We start from the raw sequence: 27,382 nt of genomic DNA, 5'->3' as shown, positions 1-27,382 counted from the left end.
AATTGAAAATGTTTTTACAGTAAGCATTATTATATACAGTATTCATAAGCAACTTTTATTTTAATATATTTAACAATATTTAACACATTTTAGACATGTACAGTTTATTCTGAACTCCATTTCTGAATATTGAGAAGTAAATTATATTTATAATTTTTACAGCCTGTAATAAGACTTAAGCCACATAGGGAAGGGAAATTGTAGGTAACTGTCATATCAGTTATTAACTGATGTAAAGACATTTAATTAGGTAATAATGTACTGTAATGAAGAAAGTTTCTTGTTTCCCCATTTAATTCACACAACACAGGTGCAGCAAGACACATGCAGTATACAGTACAGTACTGTTGGTAAACAGCATTGCAGCTAGGCTAACAAAAATGCTAGAAATAATATAAATCATATTCCAGATGCTACTAACAAATTTGAACATAAACTGTTAAAAGTTCAATGCATGAGTTGATTTTCATTTTGAACTAAAAAGGTCAATGTTTCAATGTTTAGTTGTACTTAACAGATGAGGATAGACACATCATTTGTATGGCTACTCATATATCTACTACTGTAGCAGTACTAGGCCCTACAGTGTACTGTACATATCGTAAATCATATTTAAATATCAAATCTTGTTTTTAGATGCCCTGCACAGGTGCGGATAGACACGACATCATTTGCGCGAATGTAATCTCGCACATAGTCCCTACCATTAATGAGACTGGATATTTTGATAAATTATAAATATATGTATTCGTTTGACCCCGTTGATTGCCAAAGTCATGAAATTCATAAACAGTGGTGACAGACATTTGCCTTTTAACTTCGCAAAACTTTGAACAATTTTAATGAATTCAAATAGATTTTTTTTATCATCAAGCAAACAATTGACATTGTGGCCCTTTAATGACCCAATTTCCCACCACCTATTTTATCTACAGTACTGCCCCATCTACTTCAACTATACTATACAGTAGTTACACTATTCTAATAATTTGTAATTATTCATCATTTTAGAATAAAATAAATAAAATGAATAAAAGACTAACTGTACTGTAGGGGACTTTATAATATTACTATACAATTTTAATGAATTCAAAATTGTTTTTTTTTTATCACCTATGTTACCTACAGTACTGCCCATCAACTTTAATCAACTATAGTTGTACTATTCTAAGGATCACCCCTCAGAATTTGTAATTATTCATCATTTTTATTACAGTTACAATTAATCAAAGACTAATGTACTGTAGGTGATTTTATAATTTTACCATATATATTTGTTAGTACATATTTAAAGCAAGGTGACTACTGTACCACATGTATATAATTACTGTATCAGTATAACCAGGGAGTTGTAACTCCCTGGTATAACACTGCAGTAGAAAAAAAGTCTATAGAGTACTACAGTACAGTATATTGTTAAATTGCGTTAGCACAAATATTTACTTAGCATATTAATTAATATCAGTTACAATATTGGTAACACAGTTACGATACAAAGCTATGAGATACGCTTTATCAAAGAAATAATCGTTACATATCTCACAACTCGACCTGTCCATCATACACAAATGTGTAAGCTCGAAGCAGAAAACAAATATCTATTACAGATACACAATTATATTTATGAATACTGAATGCACTTGTGTGTGAATCAGGAGGAGCATTGGGCAGAGACAAGACAAAGCCCTTTGAAGCCCTGGCAGTGATGTGTGCAAAGTGCTGTTGTTGTAGTTATTGATAGCCTAGGATCACTATCACACCTCATTTGCTTGTTCACACACTCGCAAAATCATAGATATCATTCCATAGTTGATGCGAATTGTATTGAACTGCATTATTAACAGCTGGAAGTGTAATTATTATACCTGTCTGTCTGTTGTTGCCTTATTGTGACAAACATTTAAAAGGTTCACAGATAATTTACTATATATAAAATATGGTTTTACATGTATGAAGTATCGGTAATGATATATTATTATACTCTATTCTAGTCAATTTACTAGTTTCTTTGAAGCAAAATGTATTTTTAATGTTTTAAAATGGAGAACAATTGCACTTTAGTCTACTTCGTGTCGAGCTTACATTTACGATAGAGATCCCGAGATATTACAGTATACTGAATACTGAATATCTCTATGCCTGTACAACAGTAAACTATTATAATACTAATAGTAAAATGAAATACTGCAGGTGCATATGTTTTATTATAGATGTCAAATAATTTGAAACATTTTTTTTTAAATGGTTTTTTTAAGTTTCTTGGAATTAGTGTAAAATTTAAAATTCATATGCTGTTAATATGTCATAGTTCACAATAGGACATTTAGTATCTTTTAACATAGTATCAAACTACAGTTTAACAATCCTGATCATATTAGGTATTTCAAACCTTTAATCTAAAATCAATTACTGTACAGTGTATTCAATACAAAACAAACTCTAGCCCCCATGTATATACTGAAACGTGTTCTTTTGCAAACAGAAACAATCTTGTATAAAACGATAGTATTGTGTCCTGGGTATTATGTAAACAATGGACTGATCAATATTTGGCCATTTTCACAGCCTTTATTGATTATAGTGAAATACCAAGACATTGAGACAATTTAATACTTAGTTACTTTAGGCTCCTTCTTCATTATTGAAAATTCAATACTTTATAGTAACCCCTTCTGTACATACCGTAAACTTTGTCCAATAATAACCACACGCTTAGAATTTCAACCGTCAGAGGTGCTGGAAAGGGTTTTTTCTGTTTCTCTATATAGTTCTAAGGATAGTTTAACTTACTATACAAAACTTTTGTTTATTTTATATATTAATATTGTATGTTTTATTGAGGGCCATTAATAATCGACCCTCATTAAAGATGATAATTAATGATAAATATTTGATTTGATATTTGATCAACAAGTATAATTTTGTAAATTCTCAATAACTGTAGATTTTCATTTTTTGCCTAGCATATTTATTAATAGAAAAATTAATTAAAATACAAATACTATTTCTATGTAATTTCAGATATAAAATATAGTTGAACAGATTTAAGTTATTTGAATATAGAAAATTATATAAATTCATGAAACATTAGTAACAAATTCTAAAATTTGTATAAAGAACTATTTTTAAATCACCCATTGTTAAAATAAAATCTAGGTTTAATTTTTTACAATTTATGTCTAAAAGAAAGAATCGTATCACTGTTAAATATGAAAACCTTGACATGTCAAGTTCATCTCGTCTTTTTATTATTTTTTCAAAAACAAATTTGTGTTCTCCATGAACCATAGCTTTTTTCAATAATAATATTAGTTACTATCCTCATTTTGTCACGTAGGAATTTGTTTCAATCCATCATATTTCTCGTGAATTTGGATTTCTTTGTTAACGAATAAATGAACAATAAGGTATTACCTGTCACTCATTTCCTATTGTGTTAAAACTTGAAAAACCATCATACTGTACATGTGAATAATGAATTCAGTATTTTTATGCATTAAAAGCTCATTTCATTGATAGTAAAGGTGGGATAATAATGTTCCAATAAAGGTGTTACTTTATGTGTTTGTGTATTTATAGCTACTGTACCCTTACCAAGCATAATACAGTATACAGTATAAGAACATATAGCCTAGTATGTATGAAATTATAGTCTGGTGCCTACCTTTTTTACCTCTAGCCTAGATAAACCAAAAATAGCCCTCTGTTCGAAGGGTTGAGCCTCCCTATGGGAATACTGTATAATGGAGCCATCCATGAACCACGTACAGTACATATCATTTTCGTCATTTCTTTTCATAAACGCTGTTTTATTATTTTTATGTTAGTTTGTGTAAATTATTTACAATATTCATTTTTTTCGTTTCATTTATTTGTGTTCGTCCAGAATAATATCAACACCATGACGTACAATACAACATATAAAAACGAACAAGGCCATATACATGGCTGCAGTCGCGTGCTCAAATTTAAGTTGGTGTTTACCGACCGAATGATATTGTAAGATGTAGAGTCATGTTTGCACATGACTAAAAATGCTAGGTTGGAAATGTTACTTCTTTCATTCAAATATTAATTGTAAGAGTGAACCAAAAAAAAATCAGAATTTAAGGTATGTTTTTGGTTAAGTATTCTCTGGCATTAAAGATGACCTAACGATCTCAAGAGGTCAAACTTCTGAAGAGTATGAATAAGCCCTAAGGCTAATGACCTCACACTAATTGGGAGTTTGGACAACAGTACTGGTTTGTGTCGGTTTTCTCAAGTCAGCTGTATAAAATTCAAAATTAGGGCAGAATAATTTTGAAACAAACTTCATTCAATGACAGTGCATCTTGATGTCTCTGTAATTAATTCATATTTCACCTTGTAATTAAAGGCTGTGATAAATTTATGTAAAGTTTGCTACCGCCAAAGAAAATCCTTGTCTTTGGTTAATTACCTGCGACGTCTTGAAAGGCAGTACAGTAATAGTGTTGTATGTTGAAACATTACATTGTTTTTTTTGGCATCACTTGTTTTACTATATACAAACCATCCTGTTAGGCTGTGTTTATACAACACCCTAAATTTGAACACGTCTTTAATTTTTAGCGTGTTGCACGGGCCGAGGTCAATCCCACAAAAACCATGCAGTTATACATGAAATCGTAATACCGTGTTATACCGTAGTTCATAATCCTAAGTTGTACATATACTTGCATGCATTATGAATTAATATAAGTTTATATTAAGGATTTTAATAAAGGATGATTTCGTTTAAAATTTAGTTTATTCAATTATTGATTTTTTAAATCTGCTTTTGAAATTAGAAAAAAAAATGTTTTAGAATTAGAATAAAACTATGCTACATTTTGCCAAATTATGCCAACATTTGATTAGCGTTAATGTTAAGTGCTAAATCGGTTAAAATATGCACAATTATCTACTAGATTTGGTCAACATTTTCACAACACATACTTTTATTTAATGAGAGGTCAAAACAATACCATGAGGACATTTCCAACACGCCAACAGCAACCGGGAATCCACAAAATTTTAGGATTCAGCCAAGTAGCCTTTTTTGCAATTAAAATCTCATTACACGGAATCTCTTCGATTTTATACAACACACTTCTCGTAGGCGTGTTGAATATGCGTGTAATAACGTGTTGTATAAACGCGTCCTAAGTCTGAAACATAAGAACTGCTGTATTAATTATGTTGTGCAAAGTTATACATGAAGGAATAATAATTATTTTTCCTCCATGGTTTCCTCCATGGTTATACTGTACTAACTACAGTAACTGGGTAACAGCAGTTACCAATTCCATGAGCCAGTATGTTTAAGTTCTGGATCTGTACCAAGATTCTTCTTTTGCCAAAAGCTTGGTCCTACAGTATCTACTTTATAATGACAATCGTAGTTGAGAAAGTCATAGGTCTGTAATTTTCAATTCACTTGTGATGTGTGTTAACAGACCGGAAAAACATAGCAAAACAAATAATAATTTTTATACAGTAACCATTGGAACATCCCTAAAAGGGGACATTTTGTTGAGCCCTGAAGGTGTCACCTTAATAGGGGTACTACTTTATAATAAACTTACTGTGTATAAAGCCTTGTTGAAGCTGCCTTAAAATTAATAATTAATTTCAAAGGAAGGCATAGGCCTACTAACTGTAAAAGAGTGATTTATGCAATACTATAAAACATTGGTAAAAACAGTTTAAACACGCCTCTCACATCCATATTTTTGCATTCTTATATGAAATGTTCAACCTGTTTATTATAGGAAGCATCACGCCTTTCAGATCTTTTGTTTTCATTGATTGGATTTTCATTGTTATTGTTTTAGGTGATTATTCTTTACAAAAGAAAACAATTACAATCTTATCATGGTTAATAATCTGGTTCCCAATTATTGATTTCCCAGTTGATGCAGTCCGCCAGATAGATGGGCTTGAATCATGCTTTGTTTGTTAAAACTGGACGTTTATGTATGTTAAAGCTCTGTCTACACTATCAAACTAGTGTGATGTTTCCAAATATGGTATTGATATGTCTAAATATGGTAGTGATATGACATCATCATGTCCATATAACAGCACATTTTTTTTGTCGCATAAAGTTTGATAGTGTAGACAGAGCTTTAGCATTTGCTAGGTTTGTGGATATTATTTGAAATATTAGACAGTACCTGTACATAGGATTTCTTTATTCTTTATTCATTTAGTACTTGACTCTCTGTAGGTGGCAATGTAATCCTATTATACTACAATGTATATATAGCAGTTTAAATGTGTTCCTTGTTTTTTTAACTGATGAACAGTATAAATCTTATGTTTCCTACTTTTGGCCTATATACAGAATACATTTCAACTCAAACTGACCTATGATCTAAATGTTTCAACACAATTTTAATGAAACAACACGGTAAAGGTGTTAAAAATAGTTTGCTTGGCATAAATAACATTCAACTGTCAAAACTATTTTTGGATTCATTGTTTAAAGGAAACCTTAAAAACAAAGAGCTATGTTAATGATGGGAACTTTCTGAAAGAGAATGTCACCTACCAAACTCTGTATAAAGCTCTGTCTAGACTATCAAACTACCCAAATATATGGTATTGATATGCCCAAATATGGTAGTGATATGACATCATCATGTCCATATATAGGTACATCACATTATTTTGTCACATAAAGTTTGATAGTGTAGACAGAGCTTTAGGATAATATAATATACTTTTGATTTGCATTGACAAGCTACTCTACAAGATGGTAGACCTATGAACAAGTTATGTCACATTAAATCGTTGTGTAAGTGTGGATACATTGGATCATGCTTCCTCATTCGATTCCTCAGCAGAGATTTTGTAAATTCCCGACGACGACTACAAACAATATTTATAGGTAAAAGGTTGTTGCCAATTGAAAGTTTCCTAATAATAAATTATAAGATTAATAATTTCCCAGACTATGAATTATTTATTTAATATACAGACGTATGATTGTATGTGTAATGAACAATTTTAAATGTTAAAACATGTTTCTCATCGGATACAAAAGAAAAAACAATCCAAGCTCTTAAGAAATTATAATCAAGAGCTGTTTTTATGAGTTTTTGTCTGAAAACACGAATGGCAAAACATGCAAATATGTGATGTCCTTGTGTTTTATGCGCTCTTAAAACTCCATAACTCTAAGCTTAAATTAAATGTGTGAATTAAGCTTGTGAATTCAAAATGTGACTGAAATTCATACTTGTTCTTAATATACAGTACAGTAGAACCTCCATTTTACGTACGGTACGGGACCGAAAGGCGTACGTAAAACAAAGGATTCGTAAAATCAAGGTTGACCTTAAATTGACCCCAAATACGTAGAGATCGTAGCTATAAAGGCTACCCTGTTTGTCTACTTTATTGAACAGCATGCAGGTTGTCACTAGCTAGGCCTTGCCTAGACTATTCAGGCCAGGCTAGCAGGCCTAGCAAGATGTGAGGCCTAACTAGAAAAGTACAGTACAGTACAGTACTGTACAGTATATACAGGCTGTGAGATGTTTAATTAAGTGTAAAATATCAATGTTCTTGTATTTTCTATCAATAAAAACAGTCGCTGCTTAAATGCACGTGCGTAGCTTGACTCAAACACACAGCAGAATTCCACACACAGCCATGATTGTGGCTTTGTTTGCTTTGTTGTTGTTAAATTGTGCCCTCAATGTAAGAAAATGATGACGTCATCGGTTATTTTAAGCGTACGTAAAATCAAGGGAACGTAAAATCAGGGTACGTAAAACACAGGTTCTACTGTAGTTAAAAGCCTATAGATGCACATGAAAGTCAAGTTATTCGTCTTCTTACCAAAGACAATAATAGAATTTTGAACATTAAACATACAAGAATAATGTTAAAAATGCAAATTAAAAAGGTGGGATTTTAAGAGTTGTTTGAATGTGACAAGTGATTCAGTTTTCCAGAACATACAAGCAATACATAATATATTATGAAATAAACTTTTTTTCTTAATGCATTTTAAATACAAAAAGGTATACAAATACAATGAGAATCAATGAATCATTTTCTTTTCTTATACAAGAATGGGACTAAAAGTATATGTATGTACATTTAGTAATTTTATTTGCATATAACATTACAAGGTGTGAGAAGAAGTGATAAAATAATGCATGTCATTTGCAAAAATTCTAATTATGCTCTACAGTACAGGAATATAAAAGCTATTTCTACAAAGGAAATGCTGATAAAATTACATGAGATGCTAATACTTATGATTTATGGTGGCACTGTGAAGAAAATACATTATTTTTTCTATTATGTATTTTAATGCCTTTTGTTTTGCTATGGATTCAAATGTTCTGAACTAAAGCATCTCCCATAGAAGCTAGAAATCAATATTACAGTAGTACTGTAGTAATAAAAAGGCTTTATTATGTGACTTTCTAAGGTTGTATAGCATATAACTATATGTACAGTACTAAGAAATGATGAATCTTCTTAGCTAGGTAGTGTAGATTATTTCAGGTTTATCTTTTAAGTTTTAATACAAAGGAAGAGCCATACACGTACATAGTTCTGTTTTAAAAATAAGATTTTGGCTAATGTAAGGCGAACACTTTGTGAATTTCTGAGGTTGTATATCATATAACTATATGTACAGTACTAAGAAATGATGAATCTTCTTAGCTAGGTAGTGTAGATTATTTCAGGTTTATCTTTCAAGTTTTTATTAAAAGGAAGAGACACATACATAGTTCTGTTTTAAAAATAAGCCTTTGGCTAAAGAAGTACTACTTAAAGATCATTAGATAGTATAATATCACTAATATTAATAATATTGCTCCACAATACATCATTATGCTGAAATACTACTGTTTAAAACACTTCCTCTTGTCTTTCAGTGCAGTTGAATACTATCTGTAACTAGGTATTTTATGGCGCTTTTATTTCTTTATACAGGCTACATTTCACTTTAAGTACTTATGTAACTCGGTAAATTAAAAACATATAAAGTAAGGATACTTTATGCTATTGAAAATCTTGCCGAATTGTCTTAATATTTCATTTTCAAAGTTTCTCGAAACAACAAGAGCAAAATGTTTAATATTTCATATCATATTTCCTGTGTTTAATTTCTACTTTATATTCTAAACATAATCATATGCATTTTCAAGCCGTCTTTTTTATTTTCTTCTCTGTCTCTAAACGGATTTATGATGATTGCATTGGTTACAAAGTCATCTGGCTGACCTTGCTGTTTTCAGAATTCACCTGGCTATCTTAGATAAAGCATAACATAATAATTATACACATTGAGCTGTTGCATAATTATATTCTTCTACAATAAGAAAATCAATGTTGTACCAAAATCTATAATTAACTGAAATTTATTCGTTGATGGTTGATATATAGACAATAAAAAAATGTATACATAATAATATTTTAATGTTAATTATAGATGTTTGTCATTGGAAAATTTGACTAAAAATATATTATATAGTTATTGAAAAATATTTTGAATTTCGAACACCACCCCTCCCCTCTTTCTTTTCCTGAATTGACTTTTTAAAACTATTGATGAGCAGTGAAAGTATGGTAAATAGGCATAGCTAGCCTAGCTTATGACGATTTTAGCCCATTTTTGTGAAAAAAAAAACAACCTCCTGTTGGCTACAGGCTTGCACTTGATGTATTTGTATGTGTTTAACATAGTATGCTGCATACCACAAACAATGAAATATACATCATATTAATAATTAAATATTTCCCCCAAAAAATATCAAAGTACTGGAAACTTATGATTGATAATTTTTAGAATCTAAGACCCCATTTACACTTACGTTTGGGTCCAGGGCCGGTCCTGGGCCGGTTGCAAATATTTACCTTTTAGGCCGGCCCCAGAGCGTTTACACTAGCGACGCAGATTACTGGTCGTAAATAATTTTATCGGAAGTACCATTGCATGCTGGGATACGAAGTACAGTTTGTTTACATTTTTCTCTCTCGATCGTCAATTCAACTCTCCGCGCGAACCGACCGTTTTATATTTATACTGTATAAATTGTTGTTTTTTGTCCCATTAAAAACAAAATGAACCCCACTGTTTTATATATAATATGGCTATATTTTATGTATATGCGAAACAAGCGGAGGAATACTTTATTGAAAGAAGATGTCTAAAAATAAATTTAACTATATAATGAAGAAAACAAATTGTCGCCCGAAAAGGAGGAAGGTATGTACTGAGAATGTCGGATCGTCATAACGACAACCTCATAAAAAGGTCAAACGTAAAAGCCGCTCCTGAACCTACCTGGAGAGGTGGCCCAGATCTGCGTCCGGCCCAGGGCCGGCCTAACTTTTTGGAGTATTTACACTTATCAATTGCCGACCCAGGGCCGGCCTAAATTGTAAGTGTAAATGGGGTCTATGAGAATAGAAATTGTTTTAAGAGTATTTTCCTACTTTAATAATAACCTAGAAATCATTTTAGAATATTCATTTTTAAGGAGTGTGGTACCACATATTTTAACATACATTTTTTATCTGATTAAGAACTGCTCTTTGAATGTAGTAAATATAGTATAACATATCTCATATCTCATTTTAAGACAAGTATGTACCTAACAAAGCATTTTAATGTCAAAGGTGGAGTTTAGAACTATTAATTTTTATACATACAGTATTCCTATGAGATCATAATATCACATGTGAAGAATATCTTTAATATTGTATGTCATATTAAAAAGTTGGTATAATACATCATTACAGTTTTTGAAAATTTCATCAGATTTCATGGCCCATCGGCACTTGCGCCTGATTCTCTAATGTATATCCACGTAGGGCATTATCTGTCCAGTATTTATATTGGCAAATTGTGTAATACAGTGGCACTACACTATCCAGAGGATATACTGTACCTATTAAAGGGACACTTTTGTTTGGTCCCAAACCATCTGTCTGCACTATCAAACTTTATGTGAAAAAAAATGTGCCCATATATCATATTTGGGCATATCACACTTTTTTGTCATATAATGTGTTTAAACAGAGCTTTAAAATAGGGATTCTACTGTAATGTAAATTAATATGAATAGCCAATCATATAGATACCTTTAAGGATGTTTTCACTTTTATTGCATAATGCATTATGTGTTTATAGAATACTGACTTTCGGCTTTGAACGCAGTGATCTTTATGTCACTTATTCTCAATGTTCTGACATTAAGATAACCTACTTTTATACTAAGTTCATCCATGTTAATATATTATAAAACTTGTAAAAAGTAACCTTAATGTTGGTTTATAATTTAAGGCTTACTTTTTATAGAAATATTTTATCTTGAGATAATATGTAACAATTTCGATATTTTTGTGTATAATGTAATGATATATGTTATAGAGGACATACAGATGCATAAATAAAGTACTTTTTTGTATTTAAAATGTACTTGTTATGAGTTCAGTTAAAGTTTCTTTGTTTAAAAGGAGAGTACCAATAATAAAAAAGGACTCTTTCTCATATAAAGAATGAGGGACAATAGGCTTTTGTGACACCCCTATTAAAGAGACACTTTCGAAAGGAGTTCTAATCCACTGTATTATGAATCGATTAAATCAATTTTTAAATTTTAATTTAATAAATGTGTTAAATCTATTGAATTTTTAAACCATGTTTTTAATTGTACTAGCCTATATTATTTTTTTTCTTTTCATATTACAAACAATCATCTCTTCTTGTCAACATCTGGTATACAGGTGAGTTTTGTCTTTGTATGTCACTGTGCAAACTTTAAATGGGAATATATCAATATCATTCATTTCATATTTATCACAAAATGGTAACAATATTTATATGAACCAGAAGGTTTTTGTGGAGTATTGTGTCACACTCACGAAAAACACAGCGGGTGAGAAAGTCACAAGTTTGTACTTCTTCTCATGTTACATGAGTTGTTCTGACAATCGTCAAAATAATTATAGTATTTTGTTATCTATCTCATTGTTTTTTTTTCTTATCCATTTTAACTTGTTATAAAATAGTAGTTATTTTGAGGTATCATTGTGCAATGGTTAGTTAGCTGTAACATTTATTGACTGAAATACTATTTTACCTAACTATCATCATACTAACTTTACAAAATCATGTTCTTAAGCTCTGTCTACACTATCAAACTACTTTGGAAAAAAAAGTGTGATTTGCCAAAATATGGTAGTGATATTCTTAAATATTGTAGTGATATGACCTCATCATATCAATATGGACACATCACATTTTTTTTGTCACATAAGGTTTTGATAGTGTGGACAAAGCATTAGAAATGTCAATCTACATTCTATATTAATGTTGAGATATGTCCTGCTTGTGAATTGGTGTGTGGACTAGTCTTATGTTTTACAAGGCTTACAAATACTAGTTAAAATTAAAGACACTAAAACAATATCTTTCCATCAAAATAAACCAATTAAACTACTTTCAAGACAGTTTCATTAGTTCAATAGTTAGAAGTTCAATGGAGGTGTTTAGCCAAGGTGAATTTTTGCTTGATTTATTTTTTATTTATTTATTTTAACCATATTTAATGAGGGTGATCCATCCAGCATTTGCTGATCATTTGGGACCCTCAGAACAGATGCAGTATGCTCGTAGATTATATGTTTGTGTTAAATCAAGTAATTTTACCAATTCCAATCAATACAGTATTTATTATGTTATACACGTTCAATAACTTAATTTTTACTCCCTCTTATAGCATTGACTATTATTCCCCATTACTATAATAATCAATTTTATAGTATTTTATCATGGATGAGCTGTTTTAAATTGTATAACAGCATACACTATATATAATTTTAATATCTCATCTATATAATAAATATAGACATAATTGATCGGTATATACTGTATATGACCTAGAGGCAGGTTTGTCATCTGTCAGGTAATCTATATAATGAATATGATGTGGAATTTATTAAATTATCCTATAGTTATTAAATTACATAGATATCTCAATTGATAAATCAAAGATAAGAAAATGTGAAATAGGCAAAATAACTTAAATATTAACTGCACACAGTAGTATAATATAAAAATAATTAGTTCGAACTTTAAATTTCATTAAAAAAAATAACCAGTTATTATTATATAAATAATTAGGTCTACTTATCATATATTCTTAAAACCGAAAATTATTTGAGATTCAATATTTAAATTGATGACTATTTACAGTAAAGTACAGTAATTCAATTTAAACATTATCGTACTGCTGGGCTTATTAAATAACTGAATTATGTCACATCCATGTGAGCATAGTGCCTCCATAACCTAGTAACATTAACGCAGTTAATTGTTGATGAATTCAACCTCCTGTTGTTTTTTTATGTTGCTTTCCAAATTGCCTTCCTGAAATGATCAGCATTGACCAATATTGATCTGTCTACACTATCAAACTAGTTTATATAATAATATATAGTAATGATGTGCCCAAAAATGTTGACATTATTATGTCCATATATGGAATATATGATATAATATATAACTATGGAAAGTAGAATAGCAACACACAATGTAGCTAACTATCAGCTATGTAATCATTTGTTTTCAGTGATTTCATTTTCCATTTTTGTCTGTATACAGTACCCTAACATTGCTGTGCTGTACACAGATTATTAATATCACTTTCCAGTGATTCTGTCTTCCATATATTCATCTATATACAGTAATGAATACTGTACACAAGTTACTAATACAGGAAAGCTAACTGTTTTTCAAATAAATTTTTCAGCAGTTTTTAGTGACATTCCTTGATTTTCTATGTGACAAATTAGTGCAGTGAACCCTATCTCAGAGGCACCAATTTTTCATCACTGACTGTTTACAACCAACAATGTTTGTAAATTACATGTGACATTACAAACTTTATGAGATATTTGGCGACTGGGTGGAAATTTTTTCGAAAATTGTATACTTCTATCAAAACAACATGCTAATTTTGTACATGTTAACAGTGGAGTAACTCCATGTTAAATAGTACATTAACATTGAGGAAGGCAAGTTTAGGTGCTAGGCACCAATTCAATGGTCTCAGGTTCGAATCCTGCCTGACATCTTACGACAAATGCACTGTCATGACTTGTCAAAAACTTTGTTTACACTTGTTATTAAAAATCATAAAAATATGCCTACATATAAATAAAATAATTTGCTTTAATGTAATTTACCTTGCAAACCTTCAAACAATAGAACTATTAACAATTTGTATAATAAATTACAAATTAGTTAAATTAAAGTTAGTTACACAGCAGTTACTATTATACTGTACCAATTGTTATATTCTTAATGTTATTAGCTACTTTGGTACATAAACCCAAAATTCTGTAGAGGTCAGTAACCAATTACACAGTGTCACCTAAACGAAATAAAATATATTCAATTAGATATTTTCCCTGAAGTTTAGAACAAAAATTGAACATCTCCCATTGTGAATACCAATTAACTCGTCACTGACGGAAGTTCAACACATCACCTATACTTGGCCCAGGACCTTTGTACTTTTGTATCATACATTATTAGGTAAATCTTTTCTAGCAAAAGAAGTTATAAATGTTTGTGAGTCTGTTGGGATTTTCTACCTATTTTTTCAAAGTAATTGGGCCACCTCGGACAATTATACAGAATATAGAATGCAGTGTTGAAAGCAATAGTAGAGAAATATGACCTGTATTGTATCAACACTATATCTTGTCTTTATCTAATTAAGTATTGGCCATACTACTAGTTTAATTGGTTGAATAGTACAGTAGTATTTTTAGGCACAGTGTTTTTTTAAACCTTGTCCTCATGTTATGGATGTAATTGTGTTGATCGAAGATAGGCCTTCATTTTTTCCCACTCATCGAATGTTTATATGTGAAGTTTATTTTTAAAGCCTGCAGTATAGTCTGGGCTCCAGACGGAGTTTTGTAAAAATATAAATATTTTTGCACATATGGCGTTTCATACGTGTATTACTTGAGTTTGGATACTCCGTCTGGGGAAACACGCATAAGTCACGTGGTTTGACACCAAGAATTCTTGGTGCATAAATTATCCAGTTGACTAGTTTCAGCCGCATGCCATTGGCTACTCACTCGTACGTCGTTTTAATATTCATATTTCAGAATTTCAAAGACTCAACGTCTAAGACGATGCGCATGCGCTATGTTACGTTTAGACAATGTGTACTTGGGTACATTGATGAAAGTTTCTGAAGGCTAAAAATGATTTTATATGCCTAGTAGTAGTCTGGTAAACATTTGATGAGATTTTTCCCAAGAACATGAAAACTCGTCGTGATATGATAGGCTATAAGCTTCTCCGCCAAATCAAACATTGAATGGATCATTTATTATGCGGAGAAAATTTGATTTAATTCCCACCCAGACCCAGTCCTGTTCTGTGTGGATGGTGGTGTAGCCCTGTTGTGTGCCGGTCGGTAGTGGTATGTACCTTATTGGCGTTTTATTTGGAAGGTCATACGTACGAGTTGAGTAGCCCTACGAACCCGCCTACGAAGGAGGCCTAGGCCAGAACAATTAATAAACAACTTGGCAACACGATTTTATATTTCAACAGTTGTTCAGTCTCGATCGTACATTCAGCACACTGTGCGTACGTACTTGATCTTTTTCATTTTGAAACAAAATGATCATTGGTTGATTCGAAATCCATATTTACATACCGCCCGCCCCATATAGCCAAATACGGTATGATAAACTACGTCATTCTTATCGGATGTTTGCGGTTTGCAAATCGATTTCTATACGTGTTTCACAAGTCTGTATTTTCAGACAAAAATCGCGGTCGAAATAAAAACAAATAAATAAAAAAAAGACAATAAATACAGACTTGGGGCAAGTCTACCTGCAGTACTATACAGCTTATGAAGTTATATTCAATTGTTATTTCTATTGCTCTGTTGTCTACACTAGTTTGACTAAAAAAAAGTGTGATGTGTCCAAATATGGTAGTGATATGCCCAAATTTGGTAGTGATACATGACATCATCATGTTCATATATAGAGTATCACGGTGCTGACGTCACGACGGTAGGTGGCGCTGCGTGGTTGCTAGCGCAACCAAAAATGCGTTCAGCCTGTCTGAGTGACTCCAAGATCACCAATGGTTTGGAATAGGCTTATTGAAGTAGTCATTTTAAAACTTAATAATTTTCAATAAAAACAAACTAAAATTTCAAAAGATCACTAAATATTTGTTTTTAATAATCTATTTATTCTTCAACTACAGTTTAAGTTTAAAAAAAATCAAGCTAAGATACATAATTTGATAGAAATACAGATCTTTACTGTTTTATCAACATAGTAGCGCTGAACGCATTTTTTGGTTGTCTAGCAATCATGCAGCGCCCTCTATTGTTGTGATGTCACACCGTGATACTCTATAGGCAAATCACATTTTGTTGTCACATAAAATTTGATAGTGTAGTTTGAGCTTAGGGTTTGTATCTTACAAAAATTCTGTTAACAAATCCTTTCATCCGCTTTACTTTTAGACTCGCTTCCGAAGCTTATTGTTGCTACTTTATGATTTATGGACCATGTTTTGATATCTCTAAGGATTGTTAATCCTCTTAACATTTTATCAGATTTTGTATGTATCATAATGTACACATTTTGCAGAATGTTTGCAGCTTTAATGTTCTTATAGCCTAATCTCATTGGTGTTATAAAATATTTTGTTATGTGACTGTATTTACAGGGAAGACATACATTTTAGTTTGTTGTGTCGTGCCTAGCTTACCTGGATAAACTGACATTGGTCATTATTCAGTTTTTATTGCCTTATTTCATTGGCGTATTTTCTTATATACTGTATTTACATGGAAGAAATTTTAGTGTGTTGAGATACTCAGATAAACCGACATACAGGAGGCCATTATTCAGTTTTTATATTTTAAAACATATTTATGTTGCCAAATATTTATAGAAAGTACACTGGTTTGTTTTAAGTTTTATTCCAATTTCTTCATTCCTAAATTGTGTCTGCTACCAAAGTCGATTTGTTGACCAATATTTTCATAACCTATTTAGGATTTTTTTTTAAGCTATTTGTAATCGTGATTGATTGCTTATAATAATTGTTTTAAGTACAGTACTTCCGGCGCTCGCAAACTTATAGTGAAATCATTGTTCATGTAATAAACAGAACTTTTCTTTCTATACTAAATCAAATATAAATTAAATTGAAATGTTAAGGCAACTTTACCAGATCAAATTTATCTTTAATTTTGTTATCTTCTATAGTACAGCCTCCATTATTAAGGAGACACCTCTATTAAGGAAACACTTACTATATGAAACAAATGATCAACAAACTATGTTTGGCCAAACCCTATTCAAGTGATACTTATTTTATAAATTGTTATACTGTATCTAAAAAAAGACCTGTCTATTTCGTGCCACCTTACCTGGATAAACCGACAATATAGCCCACTCTCTCCGAAGAGAGGATACAATTAGGAAAAGAGATGATAAGCAGCACTCATAGACTACCAACACCACTGTTGGTTTGTGTAATTTTCTGTAGTAAAACTATAATAAATAGGGCTTAACTTTGGCAGTTTGAATAAATGTCTTTTCTCTATATTATTTTTTTAACCTAAACATTTTTGATTGACCAGGTACTTCATCTCTAACTATCTAAGAGATTTGAAATGTTGTATTTATTATAGCTGAAACAGATTGATGAGCAAGTGCAGTATTCTCCTGGGTTTTCTTTGAATTATTGGAGAAGTTAGTAGTAGATTTACTTCTTAAGCGGTACCACTGATCAGCTTGTAAAAACCTCATAAAACATCCCCAGACTCAACATTGAAATATTCACATTACTAACACTATTGGAGGCTAACATTTAGACATGAGATGATCGTATTTCACTTCTAATGTGTTTGATATAGATGGATTTTACGTGTGTCTTAAAAAGCTAAAGAAGAAGTTGTTTCAATTCAATAAGTTACATCTTACTGTTTTCTTTTATTTTATTTATTTTGTGCTATATATCTATATGGTCTAATGGTTAGGGCAACTGCATATCAAGCAGACGGTCCGAGTTCAAGTCTCGGTTGGGGCCACTTTTTCTCATTCTCACAGATTTCCTCATCTTTATCGTTTCAAATTAATTAACTAAATTTCAGTATATCACCGGGCGGTTTAGAATTAATGTTCTTTGCCTACTGTGTTTATATATATCAAATTAAATAAATATTAGGTTAATATTATTAAAAGTAGTACTGTGTACATAGATATACTGTACAATCTTTGCTGACTAAGCTATATATTTTTTACATTTTATAATTTTAGTATATAAACAAATGGTGGTATTTAACAGTAACTTTTTTTCCATATAATACTGTATTTGAACCTATTAAATAATATTTTTAAATTAGTTATACTTACTGTATAGTCTATTTCATGCCTTGATAAACCAACAACAGAATTGAATGTGCTCACTAGATAGATAGCCATGATATGAAAAGATAACATTTTCTTAGACACCCCTTCTAACTATTCATAGTTTAAGTTTAATTACAACTTTACATCTAAACTGATAGCTCCCTATATAAAAATTGAAATTCATCTGCAAATAATTTAAATTCACCTGTCATTGTTAATGGATTTTATTCCCCCCTGAAGTTGTTTATATCAACCTCATTAGTAGTAATAATGAAAGGTTAAGGTGTTAGATTGCTGAGGTATCTTAATTAAGCTTCCATAGCCTTGATCCATGTCTGTGTAAGACTGGAGATATCAATTGCAATAACTATCCTACCTTATTGTGCTATACACAGCCTGTCACTCATTAATCGGAAATTGTTGATACATTGCAAAAATATGTGATATTATATTATAATTTAAAATTATGTAATAGGAACTTTAGGGAAGTAGCCACCAGTACGGATGGTGAGGTTTGAACCTGACCACTTTTTCACAGAGGCGTTTGACAACCCAGTGGCTTGAAAAGTGAATAGACGTTGTTCCTTTTCTTGTGGCTACATCATTAAAATCAAGATTAGAAACATATTTTTAAAACTTTACAGTAAACATATAAATTAGAACTGCTTTTCAAAACTTAAAAAAAACACCAACAGATTTCAAAAGCTTATTTATATTAATTACAATACTTGCTTTCTGTTGAATGAGAAGGAAAAGTACATCATTATATTGGTTCTTAAAGTAATAATACAGTAATACTGGTGTTCTTTCAAGTGGACTTCAACAATTTTAATTCTTTGAAATATGCAAATTAAGTCTAATAAAATCTTTAAAGTACTGTACAGTAATACATTTAAACTTTCTGTTATTCCTTTTTTGTCTCTTGAACTTGTTGACCTTAGTTATCCATTTTTTCCCAATTATATCTTCCTTAGTACCGGATTATAAATGTTTTACAAATAGTTTGATCAAGATTACATTATGTTTCCTGTTTAAACCTTTTTCTGTTTTTTTTTTATACCCAAACCGGCGCAAAATTATTAAAATTTACGCCATAAAATTAATAAATTGGTCACTTATGCTAAATGGTAATATATTAAACGATAATTTAAAAGAAGCGTCTCGGTCACCTTAAATCATATTTAATGTACCAATTTCCTCTTGTGGTTTTTTATGACGGTTCTACTAAAAAATGTAATTGTTTTAAATTCTCAAGACATAAAGTTATTGATTAAAACCGCATCAAATTTGATATCTTATTCATTTATGTTAAATTTCTAGGTTATCAAATTAGCCTGAATAAAACATAATTTATATTGTATGGCTACTGAGGTGAGTTGTGGTAGTGCTTTTGGCTTTAACATACCAGGTCAAAGACCGCGTAAATACACTTCTTTATTCTTTATTTTGATGCCATTATTGTTTAAAGTTTTGCTTGACAAATAAACACTAGTAAAATTAAGATTGTGAAGAAAGTGAGATACTGGTACATAGTTTAATTTCTAAAAAATATTGATTAATCCTGGTAAAAAAAAAACCCACAGAAATAGAAAAAATACAATAGAACCTTTATTTCGGACAACCTATTTACTGTAGGGGGGATACTCTCCCATGAAACATATAAGAGGGTAAATAATGTTTTTTTAAACTACAGCTAATAATTAATATATTCAGTGGATACCCCTGTAAAACCCTGTCTACACTACAGTATCAAACTTTATGTGAAAAAACGACGATGTCATATCTCTTCCATATTTGGGTATACTGTATCACTATCATATTTTGGCACATCACACTTTTTTCGTCAAACTAGTTTGATAGTGTAGACAGAGCTTAAGGGTTGTTCATTTGGTCTTGAAAGTTTTCTGTTGATATGGGTTTACTGTTTTATATTTTTAGTTTTCATCTACTGTATTGTCAAAAGAAAATATATTATGGAAGCATTCCAGTAATAAGATATTAGACACATTATATAGGATAGGACACATGATTCATTACCATAATGCATATAATAAATAAGTATAGTTAATAATAGTTTGTAATTCCAATAGCATTATGGCACAGACTTTGTGTCTAGAATTTTGAACACTCAATGAGAAATTGACTTCTATTACCATAGTAACTAACATATATTTCTCCTATTTAGGCTGAGAAAATATTATTACTATTCTTAATCTACAATTTTAAAAGCGTTTTATATGTTAAAGTTTTGTGTGTTCGGTTTTATAAAAAACTAAAAGTTTACTCTTAAAAGGATTTTGTCTTGAGAAAATATTATTATTATTCTAAATTCAAAGGAGGCTAGATAGATGACTGCATGTGTGCATTGTTAAAACCAAAATGTAAATGTGATTTATTTGTGAAAGTATTTATGGATCCATTGCGTACATTTGCTTCATATATTTATATCATTTTCTGTATAGAGCTAGTTAAACACATAACATTCAGTATAGTTCATGATATTACAAACAGATAAAGCTTAAAATGTCTCATCATCATAGCATTACCTTATATATACATAGAATACAGTATATTTATGATATACAGTATTGTGACTCAAGTAATGCTTAAGCTAACCCTATTATTAGTAATGGTAACACATTTTGTTTGTAGGCACAATATAGTGACTCAATAATGCTTCAGGTAGGCCTAGCATTAGTAACGGTAACACGTTTTGTAGGTACAGCAGCCAGGTGTTTTTAGTCCATTGACAGCTACCTATACAGGAAACCTAATAGTCACTTGCCCTAGGCTACTTTTTATTTTCAGTAGCTGGGTCTTGTTTTTAAATATGGCAGTTTCTCTCGACCGTTTTCCCCCTCTGATTTGACCTTCTTTATTCTATTTGACTCTCCGTACCACGTCCATATAATAGTCGATTAAATTCCGTTGCCAATGAAGACAGCATTGGTATTAGTTTCAACCGCATTTTTTGCAGAAACAGTGGGACCGCTTTCTTTAAAAATATCTGACAAATATGTTTTCATATAATATAGAGATATATATTTTATTTCATTTTACAATCTGGACCACTTTAAATATATATTGTTCCCTCAAAAGAATAATTTATTACATTTTTTTTCTTAAATATGCCATATTAATGTCACAATAGTAAATCACTTTCATAAAAAATTGGATTGAAAAAAAAAAAATTTTTACCCGAAAAACTGTATTTTCAAAAATTTACTGGAAATCAGTGGGTTTTTGGTTGAATCTAACCCGTTTATTTTATTTATTTTTTTTTTCCCTACGAAAATGATTAACTTTATTACTGCAAAATGACATGCAATCTTATGACCTTACTAATCTTCATTTTTCATGTTTTTAGGGGACAATACTGTACATCTTTAAATAATATAATAATTTTCTCTATAATATTATATAGATTAATACAAATTATCAAGTTCCTCCACTTTCTGTTTCTGTTCTCTTTGTACATCTTCTCTGTTGCTATTCATCGCATTCCGATCTCCTAAGGTCATTAGTAGGTCTACCCATGTTGAGCTATTCGCCTATTCCTACTGACAACCTACAGTTCCTGCTTTACTATTCTCCAAGGTGCCACTAAAAATGTTTTGGATTTCATTGTACTCGTTTCAGTTTATATGAGACACAATAATGGTACTAATTGCCTCATGGTATTTGGGTCTCTGTGAACATAGTCAAGTAAACGCATTGTTAAAGAACAGCTTTGAAATGCTCGCCCTAACATGTAAACATTCGCTTGATGTTTTTGTAGCTGTATCTAAGCTGTATAAACCTACTGTATACATAGTCTTTTTGTACGTCTACTGCTTTTATTTGTTTAGTATACTCAATAGAACAGGTACGGGTATCCACTGTCTGAAAGTAAAACAATGAATAAACTTTTATACATTTTTAAAATGTCGATGCCTACTGGACTTCAGCATGCCCGTACTGTAGCTTATACAGTTCACACAATTGTATAACTGTTTTGCCTAATTTAAACCACTGATAGATACCTGTAAATGAACCTAATGTTATGAACTAAAGAGAATGTGAAAGGGCTGCAGTAGATAATAGTTTTTACTACCGGTACACATTTACGCAGGACTAATTGAGCCTTATATTCTTACACATGTTTGGGAAATGGTGAATAAAACTAAAAATGTTTTTTTGGTTTTAAACATTTTCTGCTTTGTTTCCTGAACCTCAGTAAATTTTGTGAGTGACACTGGTTCAATGGAAATGATCAACATATAAATAAGAACTGTATTAAGCTCTGTCTACACTACCAAACTAGTTTGACAAAAAAAGTATGTGAAGTGCCTAAATATGGTATAGTGATATGCTTAAATATGGTAGTTATATGACATCATCATGTCTATATATGGGCATATCACATTGTTTTGTCACATAAAGTTGGATAGTATATTATGTTATTTTATGCTAATAAGTTCAGGTGTGAGTTCAAATCAAATCACTTTTGATAAAGCCCCTGCTTTATAAGAATTATACTAATTCCAACAAATCTTCTTATACATATATTTTAATTAACTTTAATGAATGAAAATGTTTATTCTACAATTCACAGCTGTGTATACAGTGTCCTATAGGGTTTATTTTACATTCACTCTAAGAATCATTTTATTGTTTTGATTTACATGGAGCTACAATACTATAGAAAACAGTTAGCCTTATTAGTTTCTCTCCAACTAATTGTAGCATTACAGTTCTTTACTATGAATAAAGGCTATAAATAATTGTGCACATATAGAGCAACTGTTTAAACAAGTTTTTGCATATACCGGTACCCTACTTTTGTTCTAACTTTTTTATTTTTTTTGAAGATGACAATATAGATTATTTTATTTATTTATTGAAACAATATTTTACGAGGGTGGCTGAAGCTGATCATTAGGGAACATTCACAAAAATACAACATGACGAGACATACACATGTAACAATAAAAATTAAATTAAAATAAATAGATGAGATTCTTTAAAGAATACAGTATATTAAATTAGTATATAACATTAGTTTAACATAAAGAAATTAAAATTTAAATACACCCATAAAGAATTTTGTATTCATTTGATTTCTTTATACAACTGAATGTGTTAGATTGAGCTATTAATATCACATAGGGTATTGATTTTTACACTTTATGTTAATGAGTTGCGGGGGATTGATACGCCTTAAGGACACCCTATATTTTGTATTATGATGATGAAGTGTGTTTGAAAAAAGAGGCCTGCAGTAGCAGCTGCTTTATGTTGATTCAAGACAAGAGAGTATGTTCCTGAGCTAATTTATTGACTATGTGTTTCACACATCTTTGACCCCATTTACACTTCATCGACGATTTCTTAGCCGGCCCGAAGTCGGCCCAACGCCGGCTTTCTTTTTAGCCTGCAATGTGTTTACACTTACCCAAAAAGCCGGCCTCGGGCCCCTACTATTGTGTTTACACTTGCTCTCGCGGAAGAGTGCTCGATGATACGATTTCGCTACATTCACGTCATATCCGCTCATGTTAAAAAGTTGTCGATCTACACTAGGCCTAGGCCTATCAACTTTATCAAAAAAGAATCAAATAACGGTATTTAATATGGATCAAAACAATTGTATTATTGCTTTACTACTAATGTTTGCGTCTCGTTTTCTAAAGAATAGTAGTAGATAATACGCCCTTTTTACGAAACGGAAGACATCATTCTTCGATCGATGAAAACACAAACAATGCCGTTCAACGAAGCGTAACTAACAGAAATAACATAGCGTTTTCAGCCTATTTTCGGAGGACAAGTTACTTAAAAATTCGTAACTCCTCAACGGACAGTCGTATGGACAAAATTTGTACTGTAAAATGTTCTTTAAAGATTAGCCTATATAACTGTGTGATTGAAAAAAATTAAAATTTTTTTTTTTCACTTCTTAAGTCCATCGAAAAAAACACCACAGTTTATAAGCATAGGCGCCGCATGGTGTCCTGAAATCCCATGAAAACGCTATGTTATTTCTGTTGGTTACGCTTCGTTGCACGGCATTGTTTGTCATAGATCGAAGATGTCTTCGTTTCGTGAAAAAGGCGTATACTATCTTCACCAATTTAATTTCAATGAAGAATTTCCGATTCATCAGCAATAAGTTTCGTAAACTTAAAGCTATAGTTGACCCAGAACGTTCATTTTATGACCGCGAGTGTTTACACTATACGAAGTGCCGGCCCGAAGCCCGCAATTGCCGGCCCGAAGCCTACTCTAGACTAGGCTCAAAATTGAGCCGGCTCGAGGCCGGCTCGGTTGTTCCCAGAGTGTTTACACTTGTGCACTTTTGGCTCGGAGCCGGCCTCGGGCTCGCTAAAAGCTGAAGTGTAAATGGGGTCTTTTATTATACTATTATCCTGAAGGAGACTGCATGCTATTGAAACTTGGCTTGACAAACAAAAACAAACTATAAGATTCTTCTCAATATTAATAAATGATGATTGGGACATGTGGTTGGGCTAGGGTTGTTAGACAAGTCCATTATCGCAGAAGGGGTGCTCAGGGGAGTTTCTATCTTTTTGTATCATACCTCTCCAAACAAGGGCTATTGTATGTTTACCCAGGTAAGTCACTCATAGAATACCTACCGTAAATACTACTACTTTGATATATGATATTCTATTACAGTAAACATCTGGTTGGTTAATGTAAGCTAAAGCTTTATTCTCCATTTCGCCGTCCAATTTTCTTTCTTTAGTCCAACAAATTAATTACCTCAGATATTTAACCTTTCCTTTAAAACTTAATTATCTGTGATATTTACATCTTTTTTTGTCATTCTGTGAGTTTGCTTTTGCTAAATCTCCTTAATCCTCTTTTAAATCCAAGTTGTGAAATGATCTAAAAGAGTTTGTTGAGCCAACAACAGTTTGGTTAATTGAGATTGCAAGGCAGCCAACCAACCACAAAACTGTACAACAAAACATGGAATAAGCCCTTTAGAATACCCACTTTCAAGAACAAACTGTGATAATTAATACTGAGATATATAGATAACACACAGATATGTGGTCATATTCATTCAGGGTTTTGTATTGTATTTAAAATTAACAGAAGACTTTGTTTCATGTTTTATTATACAGGCATAAAGGCATGGAATAACCTACCTCATTCCATTCAACAAATAGAAAACAAATTTAATTTTAAGAAAAATGTTAAATCACATTTCTGTTCAACCAAATAACTTTATAAGTCAATCATAGTTTTTAATTTAACTTGTTTTTTATATTACTGTTTTTGTTATATTTACGTGTTTAATGCTATACTTTGTAATGTTTATATTTTTTATTTTAGATTGTAAAAGGATCCCAATGGAAATAAGCTAACAAGCTTTTTGGGCTATCCTGGAAAATCTTTTATAAATGTATTATTTGTAATGTCCGTAATTTATGTTATCACTTTGTATGTATTTTTTATGATGATTTTCCAAATAAATTCAATTCAATTCAATTCATTGATGAAATACTGTAGTTTCTATGCCAAAATTAAATTCTTAAATAATATTGGAAAAACAATCAAATTGAGACATATTCTAGGATTTAAATTGAAAGAATATTGATTGAATGTTTTCGCCATTATGAATAACGAAATTGGTCAATATAGTTTGGTTAAAGTCCAAAGTCTATTTTTTCAAATCTGTATAAAAGCAAATAGAAAGACTATTATTCACATTTTTCATTTTTCAAAAATTGTCATATAAAAATGATATATTGTCTATATTTCTGTTTTGAAAAATAACTATCTCAGCTCTCTTGTAAAAGTTAATTGATTATTGATGTCATACCAAATGACACCTTAGCTCTCTAGTAAAAGTGATTTGATTATTGATGTCATACACCAAATGACACCTCAGCTCTCTAGTAAAAGTGATTTGATCATTGATGTCATACCAAATGAAACAATTAATCAGAATATTCACAAGTTAATATCAATTTATAAATGACATTACGATTACTTTGCTTTAGGATATAAACTGCTCGTTGTTTTCAATTTAAGTTCAATCAGTGAGAGATAATATTATGCAGACGTCTTGTGCATTATATAATAACTCTACAGGATATGAATTCAATTCTGATATTAGAATGAGTGTTAACATACTAATTTTGTGTGCATTAAAGTTCATCAAATTACGGGGAAAGTGAGAAGGCAGAAATGGGAAGTGGAGAGGGAGAAGGGAAATAATGCATCAATAATTGAACATATTTATTCTTTTAATAGATGATAGCTAATTTAATAATTTCACAATGCCCTCAACAGAAGTATTTAAATTAACTCAGATTAATACAGTAGTTAATGTAATTATTACATAATATTGTCTGATAAGAATAACAGTTCGAATTAGAAATGTAATATTAGAGGGACACATTTACTGTAGGGCCTATAAATATGGATGTTCCCTAAATATGGGTATGCCCTGAATAAGAGAGGTTATTTTTAATGTTGAAACATACAATTCTTCTTGTTCTTTCTTAGTAAGTGTCCCCTTGTTAGAGGTGTCTTCTGTATGTTAGGGTATTTCCTGGGGTATTCCCTGAATAAAAGAGGTTACTGTAATGTTGAAACATGTTTTTCTTCTCATTCGTTTTGTATTAAGTGTCCCCTTATTAAAGGTGTTGCCTGTATAGGGATGTCTCAAAGGAGGGCTTCTACTGTTGTTAAACAGTTTAAAATATGATTAAAAAGGCTTGGTTAATAAAGGTTGATTACCTTTCTATTGTAATTAGTGAAATTAATGTTATGCTTGATTAGGAAAGCAATGAAATGCTAAACAAGTCTCACGATGATTACAAAGTGCCGTGACTATAATATTTATATATTCTTTTTATCAAATAGTGTAAAATACTTCTTTTCAGCCTTTTGGCTGCCGTTGTATTAT

The 27,382-nt window shown here is 31.0% G+C and overlaps 1 protein-coding gene across 1 annotated transcript in view; it reads left to right on the top strand.

Moving 5' to 3' along the window:
* LOC140048502 (protein dachsous-like) overlaps positions 1-27,382 on the top strand; it is a 67,569-nt gene that overhangs the window by 7,069 nt on the left and 33,118 nt on the right. The window lies entirely within an intron of this gene.

The sequence above is a fragment of the Antedon mediterranea genome, chromosome 5, assembly GCF_964355755.1.
Source record: "Antedon mediterranea chromosome 5, ecAntMedi1.1, whole genome shotgun sequence".
Lineage (NCBI taxonomy): Eukaryota > Metazoa > Echinodermata > Crinoidea > Comatulida > Antedonidae > Antedon > Antedon mediterranea.
Note: the sequence above shows the minus strand (reverse complement) of the source record. Positions and strands in the feature narration are given on the sequence as shown.